Source organism: Eumetopias jubatus, unplaced genomic scaffold, assembly GCF_037043125.1.
Source record: "Eumetopias jubatus isolate StellerSeaLion01/CBP00866 unplaced genomic scaffold, mEumJub1_p1.0 scaffold_3, whole genome shotgun sequence".
Lineage (NCBI taxonomy): Eukaryota > Metazoa > Chordata > Mammalia > Carnivora > Otariidae > Eumetopias > Eumetopias jubatus.
The window spans coordinates 170,602,891-170,630,538 of NW_028274809.1; the positions used below are offsets into that span (position 1 = coordinate 170,602,891).

At 33.2% G+C, this 27,648-nt stretch overlaps 1 pseudogene; it reads right to left on the reverse strand.

Moving 5' to 3' along the window:
• Positions 1-8,005: 8,005 nt before the first annotated feature.
• LOC114211474 (centrosomal protein of 41 kDa pseudogene) lies at positions 8,006-9,075 on the reverse strand (annotated as a pseudogene).
• Positions 9,076-27,648: the final 18,573 nt, after the last annotated feature.

The window sequence follows — 27,648 nt, forward strand, 5'->3', positions numbered from 1 at the left end:
CAGCCTGGTTGATAGATTCTCTGTGTCCTTTTTTTTTTTTAACATTTCTAGAAAATTCTTAGTCATTGTCTCTTCTAATATTGTCTCTGTTTCCTGTCTTCTTTCCTACAACTCTCACTAACCTATATTAAAATTCCTTACTCTGTCCATATTTTCATTACTGTCATCCCATACTTTCCATTGTTTTAGATTTGATTGTTCTAACTAAAAAATTTATTTTGACCTAACTTTCAATATTTCACATTCACTCTGCTGTCAAACTTATTCACTGAGTTTTATTTAATTTGGTCACTGATTTTTTTTTTACTTCTACAAGTTTTATTTGAATATTTTTCAAATCATCTAATTCATATAATAATTTCTTATTCTCTGCAGATATGTTCAACCTTGCCTTTTTTTAAACATCATGCAAATTACATATTTTGTAGTTTTTTTTTTTTTTTTTTTTTTTTTTGTATTTTAAGTAGGCTCTACCCCCAACACAAGGCTTGAATTCACGACTTTGAGATCAAGAGTCACATACTCTACCGAATGAGCCATCCAGGCATCCCATGCAAATTACATTTTTTATAATATGTATCTGATAATTCCAATATGTATAATGACTGTGTGGGTATAATCCCTCTACCTATTTCTTTCTGCTTTTTTTGTTTTTCTATTACTTGTGTGATTGGTTATTTATGACTTTATCACTAATCCTTAAAAAATTTGGGGGCTTCTAAGTAGCTGAGGTGAATGTGTCTTCTCTAGAGAGATATTGTGTTTGCTTCTGCCAAGTTCCTGTAGTACTATGATTTAGACAAGTCCTCAACCAAATTCAATAGTTAAATTTCCTTGGTCCTCCCAGAATGTGTCCTTAGGGTGTTAAGTCACATAGCGGTTCTTATTTGTCTTTAAGGTTCTGAGCCTGGGGCTGAGGTAGATTTAATTCTAGTTCAAGTTTTCCTTAAGAATTCAGCCCTTAATTTAGAGAATCTATATTTGAATCCACCACCTTAGAAAGCCTTATGCTTTTACTTCTATCTTTCTCATCCTATCAGATCCTCAAAGGTGAGACGCCAATTTCTTTAGGGTTCACAGATGCTGTTAGGCTGCTTAAGACTGAGTTCATGCTTTTTCCTAGGTTTTTGCCTGATAATTTCTTATTTTTTATCATCTCTTTGAGGCAGTAAGATTGTAAAGGTATTTTCTCCAGCGTCTTTAGTTGTTTCCAAGGAAAACGTCAGTCTGGGGGCACCTGGGTGGCTCAGTCAGTTAAACCTCTGCCTTCAGCTCAGGTCATAATCTCAGGGTCCTGGGATCTAGTCCCACATCTGGTTCCTTGCTCAGCGGGGAGCCTGCTTCTCCTTCTCCTACTCCCCCTGCTTGTGTTCCCTCTCTCTCTCTGTCTCTCTTTTTGTCAAATAAATAAATAAAAATCTTTAAAAGAATTTAATAAAAGGAAAGAGTAAATCTGACTAACATTGAGTGAGTGACACTGCAAGAAAGCTTTGGTGGACGATGTTTTAATTTGGTTTTGTACTCTTATTGGCTTTAGCATATATTGATTAGACATTTGTCACATACCAGTTGTGAAAACTAAGTATCTGTTTTTAATCCTTGCAAAAACGCCAAAGAAAATTATCTATATGCAAGAAATGCATTCCATATGAAATATGGAAACATTATTTAGATTTCTCAGTTACCCATTCATCCTAAGGAGATTATATATATGTGTGTGTGTGTGTGTGTGTGCATATATATAAAATACCAAATAGAGTGTACATTTTATGATAACTTCTTTCATTAGTCTGGGAAAAATGTTTGGAACCTTACCTATTAAAATATATGAAATAGGATATTCATATGTGACACTTATAAAGGCAGTAAGAAATAGGAAAATACAATATGGAAGTCACACTATATGAAATGGAATCCCAGTTCCATTGTATAATTAACTATGGAGCTTCATTCAAGTTACATAACATTTGTATACCCATTTTGTCATCTATAAAGGACAATAATAATATATTATAATATAAAATGAAAATAATTGTTTCTATATAGATAAAGTGTTGATATGGTAGACAAACATATAAAAAGATCCTCACATATTACACTCAATAATCTGGTCATTGATGTTGTCACAATTTCTATTTTATTATTTAAATAGGAAATGGGAATGAGTTGAGAGTCATATATTTTTACTTAATTTTTGTCCCAAACAATGTAAACATTTTATTTAATAATGACTCTATGTGGGAGTAAAGGAAAAAAAAAAGGTCTTAACTGATTGCCACTGGTTCATTAGTACTAAAAAATCTGTAAAAATATCACTGATACTCATGCTGTGGTAATCAAAACCAGCAAAGAATTCTAATTTACATAAACTAAGGTGAGGGACTTATATGAACAAGCAGAACAAATGGCTTCCATTGAAAAGGAACTAATGGAAAAATTTCCTAAAATATATGACTATCGAAAGAATGCAATTCAAACACTGAACTGCTTTGCAGAACTGTGAAAAATATGATTTAATTAAAAAACAAAACAAAACAAAACCCAAAGTAGACAATTAGAAAGAGAATGGCTACTCCTACGAAATGAATTAATGTCCAGAAGAACAAGAGGAAGAAATGATTTTCAAAAGAATTAAACAAATGAATAACAATAAAACCCACACAACCGTGAAGCATGAAATCAAAGAAATGGAAATCATGACAAAAACAAAAATTAATTGATGGCTAAATCCAAGAGATGTATTATGTGAATAAAAAGAATTTCACAAGACAAGTGGTATAATTAGAGCAAAACTTTACAGAAAGACTTAAATCTGGTAACTGAACTGATTAAACAGGTCTGTGGAAAAACTAACAATGAAAAAGTAGAGACACATGCATGTGTCCTTTGAAATTCCTAAATATACAGGTTAAAGTGTAAAAGAAAAAGTATTTCCCACTTTTTTTTAAACCTTGGAAGAAAAGTGAATCAGCCTTTTTTAAAATTTTATTTTGAGATTTTATATATTTATTTGTCAGAGAGAGAGAGAGAGCACAAGCAGGGGGAGCAGCAAGCTCCCTGCTGAGCAAGGAGCCAGATGTGGAACTTGATCCCAGGACCCTGAGACCATGACCTGAGCCAAAGGCAGACGCTTAACTGACTGAGCCACCCAGGTGTCGCAGAGAGTCAGCATTTTTTACTCAGAATTCACACTGGTAACCATGGAAAAGAGAAATCAGTGGAATGATATTTAAAGATAAAAGTAAATGATTTTCAAGTTACTATTCATGTTAAATGATAAAATAAGGGGATGCCATATATATATATATATATATATATATATGTTAATAGTTAATATATATGTGTTCTATCATATATACGTACATATATATGTACATATATATATGTATATATATATATATGTACATATATATATATGTATATATGATAGAACACACACACACACACACACATAGCATTCTCAACACAGAGAAACATAAGAGAACCTTTTTTTATTAACCTAAAGTGAAAGCTTAAAAACCACGATAACCTAAGCTAGGGTTTAAATACGGGTTAGAGTAGAAAAGTAAAAGCATTCTAGACTCCCTAGCCCAGAGACTGTCTTATAGAAAATGTCAAATGAGTTACAGCTATAAAAAAAGCAATCACAGAAAGTTTCTATGTGACAATAAAAGATATCATTTCATGGGTAAAGCAGGTGATTGGAGAATATATTGAAGGCAGAGGGAACTCTTTTGTTTTTTGTTTGTTTGTTTGTTTTGTTTTGTTTTGTTTTTACTTCATGAGCAGTGGTCTCTACGGCTCTATATTTGATGCCTGGCATTGACAATGTCTGACCTTTAATCTAATTTTCATTGGGATTCTAATTTAATATCAGTATTGAATTTGATGGCTTAAAATGCTAACATTTTAAGTCAAGAGTAACAAGATACGTATCAGGAGACAGTGGAGAGTCTGAATCCCAAAATTTAAGTTTCAGGTTGTTTTTGTGTGGATTCACAAATATAACTTTGTAAGTCATAGTTTGCTAAATATTGCATTGACCAAACTCACACTGTATATTAATTGTAAGATGTATATTTTATGCATATACACACATATATATACACATATTTACATATGTTTTACATGTAATATATATATGACTTACATAATATATATATATAACTCTATTAACTATAAACATATATTTAATTATTGTAGCTTTAATTCCACGGTAAGAGTTTTGTTACTGTAAATTCAATTTTTTCAAGCTTGGAGGTTAGAAGAATCCTGATAGATATATATATATATATGTTTATTGTATGGATCCATGTCAAAATTATAGAACTAAGTTTCTGGTGTCCAGTAAGGATTGGTTAGGTAAATAAATGTCATCTTGAATAATATTCTATTCCTGTTGGATGCACCACTTTTCAGAAAGTAACGTGAGCAAACAAACATTACAAGGTAGGTACAATAAAGAGGAAAAAGGCAGAAAACAAAACTGACTTTTGTATGATTTAATTCAGAAATAGAGATTCAATAATAAATAATCAAACTAATATTTCTGAATAACAGCAATTCAGACACATTGCCACTAAAAATATCCCAGCCTCATCTTTATATTCTCATATCCAGAATTAAGCTAAAGTTTCTTTTCCCCTGTGGCCACGTCAGAGAATGGCAGAGGAATCTTGTGACATGCTAAGGGTCTCTTGAAAAGTCAGGATTTTTAATTAATTGATTTAACTTATTCTGTGATTCTTTTGAGTCCATTTTGATTAGGGATGAATGCAAATAAATTATAATGTAAAGAGGATCCAGCTTGTTAACTCCAAATAGATGTTTTTTATTATTGGGGGAAAGGTTGGAGGCGTAAATTAAAGGTAGGATTGAAAAATGTGCACCACATGACCTTGGAAGGTAATGCTAATCAATCATTGTGTTTGTTTCTATTGAACATAAAAGAAGACCCCAAATGATTCTCAGGATAGTGCTTTTCAAGACCTCTATCAATTGACACAAGATGACTGTGAGATTAAACCTATTCATCATCCTGATTATAGGTATTAATAGTTCCTTGATTTGGGACCATATTTAAAATCAATGCCACTCATTTTTATTAGTTTGCTTTGCTTTTAAATTTCAGAATCAATAAGAATTTTAAAGCAATGAAAATATTTATTTGTTTCATATAAAACAAGTCTCAGTGCTTTTAAGTTGCATAGTCCTTTACCACAAATATGTTATTTCCCATTTCAACACGTCAGATTCCAAACACTCAATAAAATTCATATTTAGAATGGGCTTTCTTAGGAAAGATCTTTAGATGCCTACTCTGTTCTATTGCTGTAGTACTTCCCAGCAATTCAATAAAAATAATTTATTCCTTTGTGTTCCCATAATGTACCTACATTGTCTTTATTGGACATTATTTGTATGTATGCTTGTATGTTCATGCATGTATGTATTTGCCCCTATTGACATATATCCAATCTTAAAGAAGACACATTTGGGAAAAAAATTCATAAATACTTTTTTATTTATATATCAAGTAACCCTATAAACATTATTTATATATCAAGTAAGTGACCTTTAAGTGTCTTTATATTGAATTAATGGTATAGGAACTCTTGTAAGGAGTTTCTCTTGTTGACCTATGGTGTATTTAGATTATATTCGAAAAATCATCAACATTTCATACCTAATGGACCCAGACAATGAAGAATATTTCAAATAAAAGAAAGTCAAATTTAAACATTCAAACATTTTCTGGGAAAATGGCCCTGGAATCATGATGATTCAATTGAAATGTTTATATTTTATTAAATTTCAACCCAAAACATTACTTAACAAAGAGTTACTTAGAGTTAATATTTAGAACAAAATCTGAACAGTTTGGAAAGAACTATTATTGAAAAATACTTTTTGTGTCGGAGTTAAGAATTAAAGAAATTACAAGTTTATATATGCCTTAATTGTTATATAAAGATATTATCTCTTTCTTTCTTTCCTTCTTTCTTTCTTTCTTTCTTTCTTTCTTTCTTTCTTTCTTTCTTTCTTTCTTTCTTTCTTCTTTCTTTTTTTCTGTGGCTGTATATCTATGTTTTGGTTTCTGACAAATATTCACATTTTTAATAAGAAAGATGAATGTGCCTATGGAAATCTGATATTATATATTTTATCCTGTGTGTAATATATACACACATTAAAAGCAAAATTATTTTAAAGAGAATAAAGTCTTCATGATTGTTAACTTTTCCTATAAATATAAAACCTGTATGACACCAATAAAATTGTATTACAAATATTATTATACACATCACTTACTCTTTTAGCAAAAGAATATATAGTTCTCTGGTTTCCAAATCAGTCTCATCCCACCTGACCCTACTACAAACTCAGTGCAACAGATCTAAGCATAAAGAGCTGAAACATTTGCATTGCTTTGGAAAGAATATATACCCACATGGGGACAGAATAAGTGAGGCTTTTATAGCTCCAAATATGTTTTCCTATTGAATTTGCACCTGCTTAAAGCTCAGCCAAATTATGGTACATAGGCCAGTTCTATTTTCCATTTTCTTTGTGAATTAAAAGTAAAATAAATGTACAATTGAGCTTAGACGGCAGATGGTCTGCAATAGGTATAAACATATTGTACCATATGTCTGAATGGCACTTTCAGAAAGTACTTGGCACTGCTAAAATACTTTATCTTCAATAGACATATGAATATATATACACTACTACAATTAAAGATAAAGTGACTGATTCACTCCTTACCATTTGGGAGAAGGATGGCTTGGGAATAGATTGTGTATTCCATCTGGAAAACAGCAGTTTCCTTTGTTGACCCCTGATGAGATAGAGAAAAGCAAAGGCAATATTTTGCTAAGTCTGTGGAGACTTTTTGTGTCTTTGATAGTCCACAAACAAGTACATGCAAGGGAAGTTCTCTCTGTTTTTGAGAGTGTCTCTGGGGTAGCTGGATATCCTGGGAAGAAAGTTCAATATATGTGAAGCTTTTCTTTTTCGCTTTCTGATTATCATCCTCTCTATCCACTTGCAGACACTTTTTTTATCTTCATTGCAAAATGGAAAAATAAGGACATTTTGAATGACAAAATCACTTCAGTTTAGTTAAACCATTTAACAGAGGGGAAAAACTAAAGTTCAGGAATATTATCTGCCTTGACTCAAAGGTCATTTTGTTTCAGCCAAGCTGATTCAGGTTTGAAATCCCATATTCAGAATGATACATACATTGTGCATGCATTTTTTTAAAGATATATAAAACACATATTACCTCTATATTAAGGAGGAGTGTTTTATTTTTCTTCTTTTAGATGATAAATAAATGCATAGATATGGATTTATTCCCTGATATGTAATTTTCCCCTTGGTGACTTTAACCAAGAAGATGGCCTGAGATGTCACCTCTATGCAATCATCACTCGTCTATGAGCCAGACCTAAATCTCAGTTTTATACTCATGTAGGACTGTTCCATCAGCACATCTCACTAAGCCAATATGAAAACAATGAATTTTAAGTACCAGGGTTTTCTGATGAGCCTTGTTTCAATCTAGGCCTCCACAATATGGATTTTGGCTCTAATAAGTACACAAGTCATGAATAAAACTTCCGTCCTTTTTGTCACTTACCTCTTTCCAGTTACCCATTCAATTTCCAGATAGTTCCTTTGATATTATTGTAATGACTTTCTAATGTTCATTTCCTTGGCACTCATACAGTTCTAGTTTCTGGCATTGCTTTAAGCTTTTTACTTTATAATGTGGAGATAACTAATTAACTTCCTAAATGTTTAATAATAATTTTACATATTGTGTTTTTGCAGATTTAAATTTTGCCTCTGAATTCCATAAATAACAAAAGTAAATAAATATGATTTAAATTATAAAAAATAAAAGAGGATATAATTGTTTATTGTATATTTCTTCAGGCATTTTCTTTTTCAGAAAGGAGAAAAAGTATTTATTTGACTAAGACGGACAAAGTTTTTACTTCCAGGGCTTGCCTTTCAGGTGGCTGCTGCTGAGTGAGCGGGGGTTTGGGGGGCTAGCAGGGCCCCCAGGTTCTGACTGCCACGGGAGCCTGGAACTTTGGAGTCTCTTCCAGCGGCATTCGCTTGGCTCAGCCGGCTGGGATTGTCTGCAGGACCCTGATCCTCTTCCAGGTAATATTCTATCTTTTTTAAGTCTTCTGGGGTAAACCTCCATTTATTCTCAGCTGGTGAGGGTGGCACTTTGGGGCTGGATCGTTTCCGGGCAGAGCCAGGAGGAAGGGCCTGCTGTCAAGATGCTGGCAGGGAACCTGTAATCAGTCCTTCTGGGAATTTCTGAGCTAAGACTTTTAGACCTCCGGAAAGCATGAAGAGGTTCTCAAAGTCCCGCTCGCACATGGTGGTGGCCGCCTGGCTGGCCAGCCTCTCGTCATCGTCGTACAGAATGATGACCTTGCCGTGGGCATTTTTATATTCAAGAATGTCATTTGAATAAGGGTTCATCGTTCTAGACAGAGTTGAAATTGGGTAACTATAAGCTCCAATAATGTGGCACTGCTGGTAAGAATCTCTGTCTCGCACATCTAGTAGCAGGAAGGGGCAGGTGGGATAAGGTTTGTCTTCGGTGTTGGGCTCTGCTTTCTTCACTAGCCCTTTGTCTAGATCCAGTTCCCCAACACCACTGATGAAGCTCTGCAGAGTGGAGCAATTGGAATCCCCGGGTCCCGCGCTCGTTATGAACTGCATGGGGCTTGGCAACTCTTCCCCCGGGCTCCCCTTCCCGTTGGTCCTGGCACCGATTTCCCCATCGGGCTCTGAAGTCGTCGAAGAGCCATTGTCTTCTAGCCTTTGAATCTCTTCAGCTGTCACTTCCAGTGTTTGATCAGATAGGGAAGCAACTTGGATGACCAGCTGGGCAAAAGTTGTAACTTTTAGTCTCTTGAAAAGCTCATCATTTTTGTATCTATAATCAGTATCCAGTCTTGACTTGATATGCTGATACCTTGGGTTTTGTGGTATTCTTTTGGTCAGATACTCAGGATTCCCAATGTGCCTCTGGACAGACATATTTGCTCCAACTGGCCACGCGGGGTTTCTAGCTTCACCCTCTTCAGGCATTTTTAAACTACTTTTTGAGGTAGATTCTGGTTCAAGATGACAACATAGGGGGATTCTAGGCTCACCTCCTCCCACTGACATAATGAATCTGCAGCTAAATATGGAACAACTTCCTCTGGGAAAACAAAGAAAGCTAAAAATGGTCGGAACGACTCATGCATTACGCCAATGAGAGAAGGTCCACAGCAAATCAAGTGAAAGTTGGGACATAATCCTGCCATACACTCCATCCTCAACACAGCAACCCACAATCAGGAAGGAACTCTAAATCTGTAGCTTCTCTCTGAAAAGCAAAGGATTTGAACTCTACATCAGGCACCCTAATTTTGAAGACCTGCGCTTGAGAGATGAGCTCCCCAAACACCTAGTTTTGAAAACTAATGGGGCTGGAGTCCACACTACAGACTATAACAATTTGAGAAACTTCTTAAAGGGCTGCAAGCTCAGACTTATCTGCCAGGTTTCAGTGCCCAGATAGAAGATGGAGAGGCTCACAAACTTTATGTGAATGAGACTTACTAGTTAATCTTAAAGCACTGGTCTGAAGGGCAGGCATCTAATTTAACACACATCTAGAGGCTGGTGGGTACCATTGTCATGCTTTCCCTTGCCTTGCTACAGCTTGCTGGTATTTCCCAGAAAGGAGACTATACAGTCATCTGGAGCCCCAACTTTAGCAATTGCTACCACGGATTACTTCAGAACCTCCTGGCCCTTGTGACTAGAGGGGTTCATGGTTGTGATCCCAGAGGAGTATATGTATTTTCATACTTTAACAGCTGTTGTTTGAAGGTCTGGCTTCCAATCAGCCTAACTCTAGATGCTGAATCAAACCCTTCCTTTTGGAATACTGACAGGTCTTGGCACACCCTCAACTCCTAGGAACCATTAAAAGTCAAATAGTCTGCTTGGACAATTACAAAGGTTTGCGAGACAGCCAGGAGTAGGGCAGATACAAAAGTTAATCTCCTACATGAGGCCACTCTTGTAAGTCTAGGAGAGGTGACTGTTTTGTATAATCTTTAAAAATACAGAGGGTCAAGCAAAACAAGGAAACAGAGGAATATATTCCAAACAAAATAATATGATTAAACTTTAAACTATTTTTTTTGGTAGAACTAAATCGAATCAGGCAATAAATATGTATTCTGTGATTACCTTAATTCAATTAAGAATACACCATAGAAATATTTACAGTATATTATGTTTGGGGTATTGGCAACACACTATTTTATGACAAGAATATTTGAGAGATATTAATACAGTACTACTTTTCATTTCCATTGAATAAATATCCTTCATCAGTGGTGCTTCTGGCTATGCTTGGACAGCTATTGTCAGACCAACCTTCCCATAGATACAAAAACTATTAATTTTGGTAAACAAAAATGTATCTGAAGGCACTAAGCATAACCAAAAACACTTACATATTGATGAATGAAAATCAAATGGAAGAAAAGATGGCACTATGTAGAGTTCCTTCTTTAATAGATATTTTCTTGAAGCTCAACCCCAGTCTTCTCCAGCAGGTATAGTTCAAACTCTATTAGAAAAAATCAATTTAAGTGGTGCCTGGGTGATTTGGTTGAGCTGCCAACTCTTGATTTCGGCTCAGGGTCCTGGGATGGATCCTGGCGATGAGCCCTGAATGGAGTCCTTAGTTGGTCTCCATGCTCAGTGGGGAGTCTGCTTGAGATTCTTCCTCTCACTATCCCTCTGCCCCTCCCCTCCCCTCTCTCACAAATAAATAAATAACCCCTCCCCCAAAGAAAAGAAAGAAAAAAGAAAAATCAAGTTTAAACACTTGAAACAGGAGACAGTTTGTGCTGCCAGTCATTGGAAATTGAGGGGGAAAATTCTGGAAATGGGTCAGAGAGGGAGATACCCAAATTTGTTTATAAAATTTTCAGAGTGTCTGGTTGCCCCCTCCATTGTGAATTACTGGGGACCACTCTAAGCACCACAGTAAGGCTAAAGGAAATAAACTGAGATTTGAGCTTCTGTCTCCACAAGGGAGACAAACTGTAGTTCAACCAAATTAAATGCTTGCTTAAAAAACAAAATCAATATTCGTAGAAGGACCTACAATAAAAACACTAGAAATACTAAAATAAAATATCCATCATTCATCATGTTCAGGATAAAAATACAAATTACTCAACAAATGAAAACATGGGAAAATATGGTTGTCTAGAAAATAAGACAACCAATAATGACTGATCTGAAATGACCTAGGTGGGGAATCACGGCAAAGAAATAAAAATTATAAGAAAAGAATCAAATTACAATTCTAGAATTGGAAAATATAATATCTAAAAGAAAAACAAATAATCTTTACTGGATGTACTTGCAAATGAATGGAAATAGCAGAATAGGATTCATTGAACTACATACACTAATGGAAATAATTCTTTCTGAAAAACGGAAAAAGATAGTATGAAAAACTAAAAACTGAATACAACCTTTTTAAAAAAAATGAGGTAATATATTATGGACTGAACTGTGTCGCCCAAAATTAGTATTTGAAGCCCTAACAAATAGATCACTGGCAAGAACTTAAAAATGGATCCATTTTTATATAATGATAATTTGATTTTCCAGAAGATACAAATGCCATCAGTGGGGAAAAGAAAATCTTTAAATCACTGGAGCTTGAATACCTGGATATTCATAAAGAAAAATATGTACTTTGATCTTTAACTCACATATTACCTAAAATTAAATTTGAGATAAATCATATCAATTAACACAAATTTAAAGCTATAATTTTCTAGAAGGAAATGTAAGAAAATATTTCTTCAGTTTTGAAGAATCAAGGTTTCCTTGATAGATCCAGAAACAATAACCTTAAAAAATATATTGCAAATTAAAAAAATCTGTTTGTCAAAGAAAACATTAAGGAAATATAGGAGAAAGTCTTAGTCCTAGAGAAAATATTTGCAATACATAAATCTGGAAAAGGACTTGGACAGAGGATTTACAACAATCTTCTACAACTCAATGATAAAATGACAAACAATCCAATAAAAATGAACAAAAGATTAGAACAGATACTTCACAAAGGAAGACCAACATATGGCAAAATATACGGGGTAGGGGCAGAAGAACTATTTTTTTAGAAAGTGCTCAAGACATTATTCCTAGGGGCGCCTGGGTGGCTCAGTCGTTAAGCATCTGCCTTCGGCTCAGGTCATGATTCCAGGTCCTGGGATCAAGCCCCTCATTGGGCTCTCTGCTTGGCGGGAAGCCTGCTTCTGAACTCTCTCCCACTCCCACTGCTTGTATTCCCTCTCTCGCTGCATCTCTCTCTGTCAAATAAATAAATAAAATCTTTTTTTTTAAGACATTATCCCTAAAGGAAATGCAAACTAAAACAATGAAGTGTCACATCTTACTCACTAGACTGCTAAAATTAAAGATACTGGTGAAACCAAAGGTTGTTGAGAATGTAGAGCAAGTGTAAGGTTTATGTATTGTACATGGTACTTTTTTTTATATATTTGTTTTTTTTTTAAAGATTTTATTTATTTATTTCAGAGAGAGAATGAGAGACAGAGAGCACGAGAGGGAAGAAGGTCAGAGGGAGAAGCAGACTCCCTGCTGAGCAGGAAGCCTGATGTGGGACTCGATCCCGGGACTCCAGGATCATGACCTGAGTCGAAGGCAGTTGCTTAACCAACTGAGCCACCCAGGCGCCCTTTTATATATTGTTGTACATGGTATTTTCATATGTGGATATAAAATGGTATACTAATATAAAAAAACTCAAAATTTCTTATAAAACTAAATATACATCTACCTTATTGCCCCTAAATTATACATGTAATTATTGACACATGTGAAATAAAAATCATGTCTCTAAAAAGACTTCTACAAGAATTCCACAGCCATTTTATTTATAATAATTCAATACTGGAGGAGATAAAGAATGCACTTATCATTTTGAGCACTGAGTAATGCATAGAATTGTTGAATCACCATATTGTACACCTGAAACGAATTTAATGCTGTATGTTAACTATACTGGAATGGAAATTAAAAATATATAAAAAATTAAAAATAATAATAATAATTCAATACTGAAAGTAGCCCAAGTGCTCATCAGTATGAGAATGGATAAACAAACTGTGGTATATTCCTTCAGTGGAATAATATAAACAATAAAAACAAACTCCTGAAACATTTGACAACATGGATAAATATTAAATTTTCATTTTACTGAATGAAAGTGGACTTACAAAAAAGATGTATGGTTCTATTCATGAAATGTTTGTCTTTGAGGGCATGGGGAAATGGACAGACTGGGAATGAACATGAAATAACCTTCAGAGGTGATGACTGTGTCTTATACTTGACAAGAATTTGGATTTACATAAATGTATGATTTAGTTAAAACTCACAGAACCCTTAAGATTTTTGCCTTTCATTGTTGGTAATTTGACTCCAAACGGAAAAAGGAAGTACTGAAAGTACCATAACCAATATTCAATCTAGTTGAAGATATCCATGCTGAGATACTTAGAAGACGGGGCTGTTTAATGCAACTAAATTTGAGAAGCACTTCAGATAATAACATGGATTAAGGAATAGATGGAGGGATAAAAATAGGTAGCATGTGATAAAGAAAACAATTTTTTAAGTACAATATGTAAAAGAAAAACTCTAAAATTCTAATAAAGTAAAATCTGAATACATTCCATTTCATGGATAAGGTGATCTTATATAAATCAACCTAAGATGGCCCGTATACATTGGCCCTATAGTTTATTCATTTCTTCATAACAAGCCAAGAACTGTTAGCTCAGCAGCCCACCAATGCCCATTTCAAAGTTTTACACATCCAGTCATTTTAAAAACAGCCCAAATGAGCATACTTTTAGCCTTTTAGGGACTGTGTGCTTTGCATACCCCATGATAATATGTCCAACACCTACTGACCATTGAGAAGCTGGAACCTTGTGTTAACAAGACCCCAAGCTACCACTGCCCTTTGGAACTCTGACCTAGAGACTCCATACTATGGTGCTGAGTGACATCACCTTAGACACCTCAGTCCTGTCTGCACTTATTGAATGGTGGTTCCCTGGCCTAATATTCTGGACAGCCTCATTCTATGAGGAAAATCTTTTCTCATGTCACTTTGTCCAAGTTTAACTTGATGAAGCTTTTTGTGTGTTACTGCCTCTGGTGGTCATATATAATTTCCTTGGTCAGCCCCCAAATCCTATGAATCCCTTATACATTATTAATATTACAAAACAAAATACCTTTTTCCCCAATCAATCCAAAAGTTAAAGCAATTATGATGGAATTTTGAACAGTAGTTTTATGTATCAGGACAAAATAATTCTTAATTCTGTTTAGAAAAAATATATTACATACAGTTAGGAAAACCTAGAAAATTTTGAATAATAGTGACTCCCACCTAATCAGATATAAAGTGGTACTGATGATTATGAGTTTAATATTAATGCAGGAATAAAGAAATATAGGTAATTATAATAAAATAAGGAAACAGAAGGGATATAAAAGTAAAAGCAATTAGGTTTTGTCTAGGGACTTATTAAGTGAATGGGGTCACATGGGCAATTTAAATAAATACTATTAGGATAGTTAGATATACCTTTGGGAGGAAAACAACGTTTGGTCCCTACAAATAACTTCACTTAATGTCTTATTCTCTTCAGTCACTATAACAGAATGACATAGACTAGGCGGTTTATGAACAATAGAACTTTCTCACTGTTGTGGAGGCTAGGTCCAACGTCAAGGAGCTAGGCATACTCAGTATTTGTTGAGGAACTATTTCTTTGTTCATAAATAACCTCCTCTTGTGGTGTCCTCATATGGTGGAAGGGGCAACCCAGATATCTGGAGTCTCTTTTATAGGGACACTGATCCTATTCATAAAGGTTCCATCTTCTTGATCTAATCACTGGCCAAAAGCCCTATCTCCTTATGTCACTACCTTGGGGGCTCGGATTATGTCATATAAATTTGGGGGGAGCACAAATATTTAGACCATAACATTTTACTAAATATAGAATGTGCTTTAAGACTATTGAAATGAGAAAGTAATTATGAATACGATTGCTCATATTTTATTATATTTGCATCTATTTATATCTATCCATCTGGTTTGGTTTGTTTTCTTCTTTTTTCAAACTTCTCATGTTCCTTTTTAAAATTGAGATCTTATGTGAAGTATGTATATGTGTATATATAGAATTATTTGGGAAGTTTGCCATTTTTTAAAAATTATATGCCAACTGAAATCATCTGGGAAATGATTTATAGCAAAATAACACATAAATCCATTTTCATTGATATAATTTGTATATACATATGTATGTAGTATGTGTTTGTTCATGATACTTATGTTCATGTCCTTGTTATTTGTAACCTTGTCTTGATATTATTTTTCCGTTTTTATTAGCTATTATTTTATTTTTAAAAAATGCCAGTTATCACATTGCATATAATTATCTATAATAGAATTCCAAAAACATTTTTCTCTTTCAATAAGCTTACAAGGTGACACTTCCATAGAGGGTTTATAAATGTTTTAAAACATGAAAAATCAAAAAACTTTAGGATTCATTCTTATAACAGCAAAGGGCAAATGCCAGTACAAAAAAATTTTTGCTTCCATTAATGTCATAATATTAAATCATTATACTTCAATAGGCATAATTATATTATTGATAACATTAACTTTGAAGATCAGACAAATTGACCTCAATCTTTATCTGTGCTAGTGCTTTCTTAATAATTGGAATCAAAATTTTTAAGGGTTTGTTTTTGTTTTGTTTTGTGGAGTGAACTTTATGTCATCATATAAAGACATGACAGAAATTTTGTTCATCAGGTACTCAAAAGGTAGACTTCACGAAACATCTTTTTATTTGCCACCTAAAATTATTCCATGAGTGGATTTTATGCTTTTTAAATTCTCTTACAAAACCTTATTTTTATGCATTTGGAGAATAATTTAACAACCATCAATAAATGTATCATCTAGAGTCATTGGAAGGATGGAAAGTCAGTTGGAAAAGTCTTTAAGAGCTTTTCAAATTGGAGTAATCTATCACTTTGTAAATCTGAATTTTGGTTGTTCTGTTCTGTGGGATAGATCATGGTATTTCTGAAACTGCCATGGGCACAGACTGGCTCTGAGGTGCATCTTTTACAAGTTGGAGAAACAAAATGAGATATTATTCCCTTTTTGTAGTCACTATATGACACCTGAAACATTTCAGGTTTCTAATATTTTTCAGAAAATCACATGGGGTTCTCTGACTTCCAGACATATTCTATTTTTATTTATTTATTTATTTATTTATTTATTTATTTATTTATTTATTTAAGATTTTATTTATTTATTTGAGAGAGAGAGAATGAGAGATAGAGAGCATGAGAGGGAAGAGGGTCAGAGGGAGAAGCAGACTCCCTGTTGAGCAGGGAGCCCGATGTGGGACTCGATCCCAGGACTCCAGGATCATGACCTGAGCCGAAGGCAGTCGCTTAACCAACTGAGCAACCCAGGCACCCTTCCAGACATATTCTAAATCAATAACAACAATGACTTGTGTTCCGTATAGTTTCCTTTGTGTCAAGGATAAGCTATTTACCTTCTTAGGCTTTCTTCCAGATTTTGTTCACTTCTTCAAAAATTTGTTATTATATTTGAAATTATCCTGGAATTTCTGAGTAGTGAACCTGAAAAACAGAACAGGTTTTCCAAAGCTATAGACATATATTCAATTTAACTTGCTTACCTTTTAGGTGGTATTTTCAAAAAAATCCATATTTCTGTCTATGTATTACTGGGACATAGTTTTTCCAAGGGCCTTTCCAGTCTATACTACCATTTGTTGGTACTATCATATGATGAAAGTGGCAGTATATTTTAGTATGTTAAATTAAAATGGCCAGAAGACCTAACGAATCCTCAAATATCTCTGTGTACTCATATCTTGAGCTTAATGTTCTCATCTTCATTTCTCTCATGTATACATGACATTTCTAGTATATGTGCTGCCAAAGCGAGCACTACATATATATTTCTAAAGTATTTTTCAATTCCAAATAAAACTGCTAGTAAATCTATACCTGTGACAGATAAAGCAGGTCCACTTTCATTGTATATGGATTGCAGGAGTATTTTTTCCCTAAAATAATAGACCATTTCAATTTTTATTAAACGGAAGATTTTAGGGGCATCTGAGTGGCTCAATCAGTTAAGTGTCCGACTAGGTTTGGGCTTAGGTCATGATCTCAGGGTTGTGAGATTAAGGCCTGCCTAGGGTTCCACACTCAGCGGGTAGTCTGCTTGAGACTTTTTCCCTTTGCCCCTCCCCCCACTCATGTGTGCTCTCTCTCTCTCCCCCCAAATTAAAGTAAATCAATAAATAAAATCTTAAAAAAATAAAAAAGGTTTTAGCATTCTTATATCAATCACTACAAGGAAGTGGATAATTATGATAGCATTCCTGTATCAATTACTATAAGGGAATGGATAATTCTTACAAGTTGTAGATCACTGTAAGAACACATCTGTTTTGATCTAAAAAATTTTTAGTAAAAAGCATTCAATGCATTTTCCTATCTCTGTAATTATTTTTGTCTTGTAAGTAAATCTTTATTCTAGGTTTCTGTAAACAAAGAGCATTTTTTTCCCATCATTTATAAGTCTGCTCATGAAAGATGTGAGTGAAAACTTCTGGGTAGGTAATTTAATAACTCAACTCTCTCAACAAATGTCTTAGAAAACCTAGCTTCTTTCAGACTCTGCTTGGCCAACCACAGTGTGTGCTGACCACATCTTCAGGTTGGCTTCTTATTCATATACAAGATGGCTGTGATCCACACCTGGGGTAAGGTGATAATTTATTCTTATTCAGCAAAACTGAGAGATTGAGTTTTTATAGATTTCCTTTAAGAACTAAAACACTCTATTTTCAGAAGTCCTCATTAGACTCTACTTGACTCATTGGTTGACTTTTTTTAGGTGCACCTCTTAAAATAATTATAACAGTTTTATGCCAATCAGGTTGTGTGTTTTAGATGTCAGCAGTAAACCGAATTTTTTTCTATAAATATCATCAAAAGTATTTATGGTAATGATGTTGGCTTCTCTTTCTAGCAAAGCAGACATGGAACAATTCCTTGTCTTGATTTCTTTAAACTCTAGCACTTTAGTCATTGCATAAAAACAATATCCCTTAATTTACTTTCAAAAATAATTCTGACACATTTTGACAGTGAAAAATCTTCCTTTTTCTAAAATATCTTGTTATAATACTATTCAGAAAGAGTCTAGAAGCAAGTGTTTACTTAGTTGGGCAAACTTCAAATGAAATAGGAACAGGGTTTTATCAAATTCTATTTGAATCTGTGAGGAACTTGCATAATTCAATGAGATATAAAGATAAAATGGAATTTATTCATAAATTTGAGATCAGTTAACTGAATGACCTTAAATTTTACTTGTTATCTAACCTTTGAAAGTCTGTTCCTTTTTCTGGTATATTTGAAGTTTCGCTATAAATTTAGTTCTAGCTCTAAAATTAGATGATTTTCTAAACATATTCTGGCTATATCCCTGGCTTTGTATAGATACAGAAAATCACATTCCTTTTAGACATGCAAGACCACTATGAATTAGAGTACAGAGGTGTTTTTCATCCAAGGTATATTTTAGAAATATCTTCATTTGAAATATATATTATCTACTACACTAGAGCCTAGGAGACCCATACAAGGAAAAGTTCCAATTGCAAGAAGACATGCAAGTTTTTTTCAAATAGAAGTTAATCCACATGCAAATCCATAGCAAAAAATGAAAACAAAAACAACTAAAACCCAAGTACTATAGAAACACATAGACTATGAATTTTAAATTATCGAGAAATCACTCCTGATATCCATCATATGAGAATACTCTGCTTTTCATAAAGAATTGTACATGTATATTTTATTTTGCCCCTCTTAAATTCATGATTTATGTAAGGTAAATGTTGTTATTTTATATATTTTTAAATGTAAGAAATGATTTTCAGATTGATGAGGTGAAAATATAAATACCTTTCTCTAAATGTCTGATAAAGATACTAACTGTTTCACTTTTCACTCTGATTTATAATCTAATGATTTGTTCACTAGATGTGACTGGGTTTATTTACTGGCTTCTTTCTCTAATCATGTTGATGAAATCTGCAATGTTCTTAATTCAGTGATAGTGAATATGTAGATCTACCTGATCTGTTGTAAATAAACAATACAACTAACCCCTAAAGTAACTTTGATATTCATATGCAAAACATTCTGTTTACACAAACTGCATATGGCTGAAAAAGCATTGGGTTTATTAAAAAATACAGCAGAACTGACAATGAGTGAAGAAAGCCAGAGTTAATCATACTTTGATAAAACATTCAGTGTTAATAGTAGGTATTTTGAACAAAATGGGATTTGTGGTAGTTGAGTTTATCACAAAGTATTAAAAAGAGATGAAAATGCACAGTCCCCTTATGGAATTGGCCACCAAAGCATAAGTTCTTGAATGTCTGAACAAAATATTAATATCATCCAAGATTTGAGTGGGGAAGAAAAGGTAGAAATGATAATTTGGGGCTGAGAATTAAAAAGCAAAATAAGCTACATCATAATGTGTCTTGAATAAAAGATCTACTTGTTAGTGGGTATGCAAAAGTAATAAATGGTTTCACTATATACCTAACCCAGATCCCCCAGCTGTTAACATCTCATTTGCTTTGTCAGGATCTATATGTCTCTATCTCTATCTGTTACTCTATCATTTATCTATACTTTTCGTTTCTTTTCTTTTTTTGCAGACATGATAATCTACTAGCCTGGATAAGTTAGTATCTATTACTTATAAACAAGGACATCTCATATATAATAAGTGTACAAACATTAAAATTAAGAATTAACATCAATACAATACTAGTGACAACCCTCAGACCCCTTTAAGTTTTGTCAGTTGTTCTAACGATGTCCTCCAAGGCAGAGGATCCAACGTCACCCTGCACATTACATTTACTTGTCAACTCTCTTCAGTCACATTCAATCTGGAACAGTTTTGTAGTCTTTTCATTATTTTCACAATCTTGATTTTATTTTTTAGTACTATAGGGAGTTATTTTATAAGATACTGCTTCAATATGAATTTGATCTTTCATCACAATTACAATCTATTTAGCTCTTTCAACAAGGATATCAGAGATGTGTGTGTATTCTTCTCATTCCATCATGTCAGGTGGTGCATGATAAAAATTTGCTCTATCATGGGTCCTGTTAATTTTGATCAATAAATCATGGTGGCATCTGGAGGTTTCCTCACTTTTTGCTTTTTAAATTATGAATATTTTATGAAGAGATACTTTGTGGCCATCTAAAAATTTATCTTTTTCACGTTTTCACCCATTACTTTTTGCATCCATTGATATTTGTCTGTATCAGTTATTGTCAGGAGAGTTACCAAATGGTGATTTTCTAGTTCTTTTTCTGCATTTATTAAGTGCATTTAACTGTAAAGAAATGTTCTCTTTTCCATATTTATTTATATTGGTATGGATTTATGAATTCTTATTTAAACCTTGGGTAATAATCTGTTACTATATTTTTATAGGCATGTGTTTGCTTTTTGTTACCACAGACTTGTCCAGTGGGAGCCACTTAAAATTAGATTTCTTAGCCTTTTGGCATGTTTCTTTTAGTCTTTGAGCATTTGCTTGTTTTCTGATCATAGCAAAATATTACAAGCTCATCTTATTCTTTTTTTTCCCCTAGGTTTTGGTTGGTCATTTCTCTCTCTTTTTTTTTTTAAGATTTTATTTATTTATTTGACAGAGAGAGAGACACAGCAAGAGAGGGAACACAAGCATGGGGAGTGGGGGAGGGAGAAGCAGGCTTCCCGCGGAGCAGGGAGCCCAATGCGGGGCTGGATCCCAGGACCCCAGGAACCTGGGACCACGACATGAGCCAAAGGCAGATGCCCAAGAACTGAGCCACCCAGGTGCCCCAAGGTTGGTCATTTCTCAAAAAAAATGTGTATTCATTATGGTAGAGAAAGATATTTAGAAACATTTCTATGTAATGTAAGATCTGATTACTAGGTTTTTCATTATTACAGGGGTGTCACTGCTTCTAGGCTTTCTCAGTGGATAGACCAAGAAATATATGGATGGATATATATATATGCACAAACACACAGGTACACACATTTACACCCATGTTTCTTTCTTTATTTCTCTTTATGTACTAAAAACTGTTAATTCACACCAAGAACTCCTATTTTATCTCAACATCATACAGTTCATTTTGCCTTTGACATTTTCCCTCTTTATACCTTCTTTCTCTGACAGAGGGGAGATTCACTTCATTTTAGTTAAAAATCTAACTTTTTGCTTAATCCCTCTCTATTTCCCAATTTTGCCAGGGTTGGTTCTTCACACAGCCCTAAAAATCAGGCTGCCATTTATTTGATTGTCAGTAAAATTGGTGGGTCCTAAACATTATTGGACCATGATCTCACAGCTGTGAACCAGAAGGCCATCTCTAAAACATATTGTGGAATGGGAAGGATTATAAAGGCTTTTTGCTTACTCTATTTTAATTTTTTGTAGCTATTAATTTTTATATTATTGACCTTAACGTTTGCTTTATTTCATTGTGATGTGTGCTTTTATAGATGACAATCAGACAATTTGCTAGCAAAGAAGGAAAGTGTCATCACTGACAAGACATAACATTTCCTATAGGAAGTTGGGATATGTTAATTTACTTATTGAAATAATATATGTATATATAATAGATATATTTTATAAATAAAGCATATATAGTTACATAAGTATACATATGTCTGAAAGTATATATTTCTGTGTATATTTTGTATACACATATGTATGCATATATTTTATATAGGAACATATAATACAGTATATGTTTGTGTATTTATATAGAGAGAGACATATACACTGTCTTCTAATTGCCCACATCTGTGCTAATGATGAAGCAAACAAAGGCAAGAGATATGTAGCCAAAATGAAATTTCCTTACAAATTGCAGCCCACTGATAAATACTTGAGACCTGCAGAGCATGACATTTCCTCAAGGAATTCATGACTGCCTTAATGTTGATGTTTTGCTAGAGACTAAAAACAACCTTATCTCGACAATAGACAGACCCCCAGGATCCTTAACTCCATGCAAAAATTCCTTTAGAGATTTTGGTTATCTCCCCCTACTCCCAAACATAAAAGTATATAATCAGTCACTTCTCACAATCATAGGGCAGCTCTTTATCAAACTGCTAAGAGCAATCTACTTAGATTTCAATATAGATGCCATATTCTTAACTACTGTCCTATAATGTTTGAGTTTATGTACATATAAATGATATTTGTATAATATTTTGATAATGTTATTTATAATATTTATATTAGAGTATAGATAATGATATTTATATCTTAATGTGCCTAAATTAATTCCTGGGATTACTTTAAAACTGCATGTAAAACTACTTCACTATTCAAAATATATTTGATTTTTTATGTGTTTGATAAGAAAGGGACAAAATAAGAACAGAATTGCTGTCTACTATTGAGAGAAAGTAAAAAAAATAACGATTACAATAATGATGATAACAATGATCATTATAAAAACTTTAACTAAACAAGCTCTCTATATAGTTGTTAATTGAATTGACCACGCTTATCTTGAGAAGAAATCTACTGAGAACTTTTGTGTAGGAACACATAAGAATAGCTTATTGCCCTCCTGATTGTTCATATCCTTTTTGAATAGGCCAAGAATTGTTACCAATATAGAACTCTGTTTTTGAAGATACTTTTAATCACCAATCACACATATAGTTTGTAAATTACCCTGAAGTACAATTCTACACTATGTAAGAATTTAGTAAGACTCACTAAGTCAGGTCCTTAGTGTCAGCTAAAATACAATACTTTCAGATGAAATTACTTTTTAAGCCATAGTTGAGGAAAGGCTAAGCAATTTTCTACAAACAATTATTATTGACTACTCTGATGGTAGCATGATGTTAAAAAGAAATTTATTACTTTATTTTAGGTTTCTGAATTTTTATAGTCTAACACCATGGCTATATCTGATTTCTATTTAGCTGGGAGATGAAGGGAATTGCATGTTTTCAGAGACCATTAAATAGGACTTTAGATTTTGTTGTTAATTCAGGCTTGACATATTGTAATATGTATACTATGAAAGGGAATTTATTTAGAATGTTTATTACACTTTGTTTTTAATTTGGAGGAATTATGTTTTTTCTACTAATAATATGATCTAATTATGTAGTTTCTCACGTTAATGAAGTGATTAATAAATGCCATAAAAGAACTAGATATTATGGTTTATTATGCTCATAGATTTTTGAAATTTGATGTTTGAAGATTAAACAGTGATCTGAAAATTTGTAACAGTTTATATAAATTATATTTTATAAAATATAACTATGTAATACAGTTATTACAAGGTATGTAATAAAATATAGTAGTACCTGGCAGTAATACTGATAAATCTGTAGATGAGTACCATTTGTTGATTGTTAATAATGTGCTAGGCCCTGTTCTAGCCCAATTTATAAGTATTTCACTCATTTTGCAGAAAAGAATCTCAAGCACACAGTTGGTAAATAACCTGTCTAAGGTTATTTAACTAGATACAGTGGAGCTGTGATTAAAAAACAATGTGTTAACAGGAATAAATATTATTCAATATACAGTTGTTTAGCACTTAGTAAATAAAGGTATATTTTTATATAATATAGTTATTGCTCAGGATAATGTTTATGTTTTTGTTCTAGGTGGAAAGTACATTCCTAAATTTCTTTGTTCCACTTACAAGGACTTATTCTGATTAAGTATATCTATTAGTTACCTATTGCTGTTGTGAAATATTACCACAGACTATGGCTTAAAATAATGCAAATTTATTTTTATTTTCTTTCATATTTACCTGACAGACCTGGAGGACAAAAATCTTAAATGGTTTTTATTGCACTATACCACTAGGGCTATGTTCTTTTGATAGGCTCTAGGAGAGACTCTGTTCCCTTGCTTTTTCTGGCTTCTAGAGACTTCCTCCCTCACTTGGCTCGTGGCCCTTTCCTCCATCTTCAAGTTAGCAATTATATAATCTGGACCTCTGCTCCCATTGCCCCATCCACTTCTCTGACTCTGACCCTCCTGCTTGCATTTTAATAGGACCCTATGATTACACTGAGCTCACCTAATTATCTAGGATAATCTCTCCATTATTATTAATTTACATGCAAAGGCCCTTACAACAGAGGAAGGCAACAAGTATTGCAATTATTATTATTATTATTGCAATGTATTGACTCAAATTAAAAAAAATATAAATATCAATGATGGAATTGGTATACTTTCTAAATGTTCAAAGATTACAAAGATATTTTTGGAAAACATAATTCAAACAAATTATAAAAATATATTTTTTTCTAAAAGAATCACAGAAAATAACTTTGTTCTCTTAGAAATTTTGGTTGTTCTTCTAGGACTTAAAAATACATTTTTCCTATGAGGGAAATTAGAAGTTTCAAGAATCACCACCACATAGGCCGAACTTCCCAAAGAACGGAATGGCTTCCTGACCAATGTTTCAGGGAAGAATGGGAGGAGAGGTGATTGTTGAAGGATTATTTAGTGTGAAAATCCTAAAAGAAGCCCTGTACCTTATTTTATGTGTCCATCCCCATTCAACGAGGTAAGATGGCTAAAGATTTTTACTACTTCTGCTATTAAGCATATGTCTATTGAGGAGATGGGTACATAGAGCTAATTCACATGCATAAAGCCCTATAATATAATCTGATTTCAGGGAAGAATCACTTAGATAAGATTATCCTATATCTCCAAGTTATTACATTTCTCACTATAGACAATTAAACATCAGTTCTGGTTTATAGATCAATTATTTTTGAGGTTGTTGGTACGAGATCATGCGTAAATGATATAGTCATTCTCCATGTCTTTTGAAATTCAAGTCTTTTAATTCTAAAACTCTGAAAGCCAGATTTTAAAATTTGTGAAATCATGATGGTAACACTTTGAATGTTAGCTAGGAGATGGCTTCTCCTGACATCATCTTTATTTTACAAGGTATCTTTTATCAAATATATATAACCTTTACCTTAAACATCATAACAAGTGGCAAAATATTGTCTATATTAATTCTAGGTGATTTCTTGTTGTTCAAAGTTCAGGCCATTAGAAGGTAATGCTCAAAGAATTTAGGAAGAAGAATGAAGGAGATAGAATTGTTTCAATTTTCTCTTTTTTTGATTGAGTTCTTTATACTTATTTCTTTTTATTAGTAATAAAACTTTCTATAATCTCTTAACATCGCAAGTAGCTTTACAGTTATTCTCATGCTGGACTATAAATTCCACGGCAGAGGCATTATATCTGACTTTTGCTCACCATAGTGTATCTACATTGTTCTAACTGGATAGTAGCTGCTCAATTAGTATATGCTGAATAAAATATATATTAAATGATATATATAATCAATATTAAATGCTCATTTATTATTTGCTAATTCATATATGAATCATTCACTATTCATTGATTCATTCATTTGAGTACACACATACATCTACATACACACATGTATGAATAAAAATGATTAAAAGGGAGTGTTTTCCATTGTAGATTTCTCAGGAGAAATATATCTTTTGGAACAGATAGATACTGCATTTGAAAATTTTGACCAATCCCTATTTTCTTCATCATTTAAAATCTACCTAAATCTTCACTTTAAAGTTATATATAAATTTAAGTCATTTAATTGATTTTGGGGTATTTTGCATTACATATAAATGTAAGGTAATTATGTCAGTTTGAGGGTCTTTGGTGCACTGCCAGTAGCATTAGCCTTCAGAGATTAGTAGCATTTATGTTTTGCACTTAGCAAAATGAGAAATGAATTTCTTTTTAAGCTTTTATTATATGTCCTTAAACTAAAAGCCTTCAAATTGTGTTTAGGTATCTACATTAGTGAGTGTGGTCTCTAGCTTATTTCTCAGAATTCTGACACTTTTTATGTAATTTATTTGACAACAAAGATTTTGACTTTATGATCAATCATATATTGATCTTTGGGGTTTACCTCAGGTGAAAATAAGAACAGGTGGTTCAATACAAAGTAACAAAGGCATATTAAAGTTTTCTTAGTTTTGTACATGTATCCAAAATAGTTTTTGTTTGTTTTTTTTGAGAGAGAGAGGGCAAGCAAAGTGGGGTTGTGCAAAGAGAGAGAGAGAGAGAATCCCAGGCAAGCTCCACACCCAGCACAGAATCCCATGAACGGCTTGATCTCATGACCCTGAGATCATGCCCTGAGCTGAAATTAAGAGTCTGAAGCTTAACTGACTGAGCTACCCAGGCACCCCTATCAAAAATAGTTTCAATAAGATGTCATATAAAGAACATTTGCATCGACACGGTTTCTATTCCCTTCTTATCTATTGAACTTCATATCTGTTTTTGTCTTTGGTTCCTGGATGTGCTCTACATTCCAATTCAAAATTTTACTGGAATTTGGATATTTTAATTCCTATAGTAAAGCCTGATGCCATACAGAACACTGCCTCTAAGTTTTCAATAATGTTGAATGCTGATAGTATTCGGATACAGCAGATACTAGAAAGCCAATAAACTCCATTTATTATATTGTCTTCAGGGATAGTATTATCACAATGTAATATAATAAACTTTTAAGATCTGTGCATTTTATATGCTTGTTTTTAAAGTGCAATCACCAGTTTAGCATAAAATTTTTCAATGCCAGTAACATTAATTTTAATATTTTCATGGGCAAAATAAAAATAATTATAAATAATGATTCATGTAGGTTATGAAGGAAATTCTAAATTAATGTTATTAAAATAAATTATTTTAAAGATTTCTATAATTTGAAGTTTGATGTAAAGATATTTGTCATGTACTTCTATAGTAATGTTGACATTCAAATATTTTATTTTTCACTTAATAGAAACCATTAAAGTACATTATTATATGTTAAATCACACTTAATGAACAGATATTTTTTAAGATTTTATTTATTTATTTGAGAGAGAGAGAGAGAGAGGAGAGAGCACAAGCATGGGGAAGGGCGAAGTGAGGTGTGGGGCTCCGTCCCAGGACCCTGGGATCATGACTTGAGCCAAAGGCAGACACCTAACTGCCTCGCCACCCAGGAGCCCTTTAATGAACAGATTTTATAGAATCCAAGAATGTTAGAGAAATTAATTATCTTTGTAATTTAGAGTAATATATTGCATTCCAGATTTGCACATCAGACTATATAATATTTACAAAGTAATGCAAAATGCAACTGACAAAATGTACTATAGAGGTATATTTTACATTAATATTTATGAGAAATCACTTATAGTATTTTACTCCCATCTGAATCTAATGAAATTTAAAGCATGGA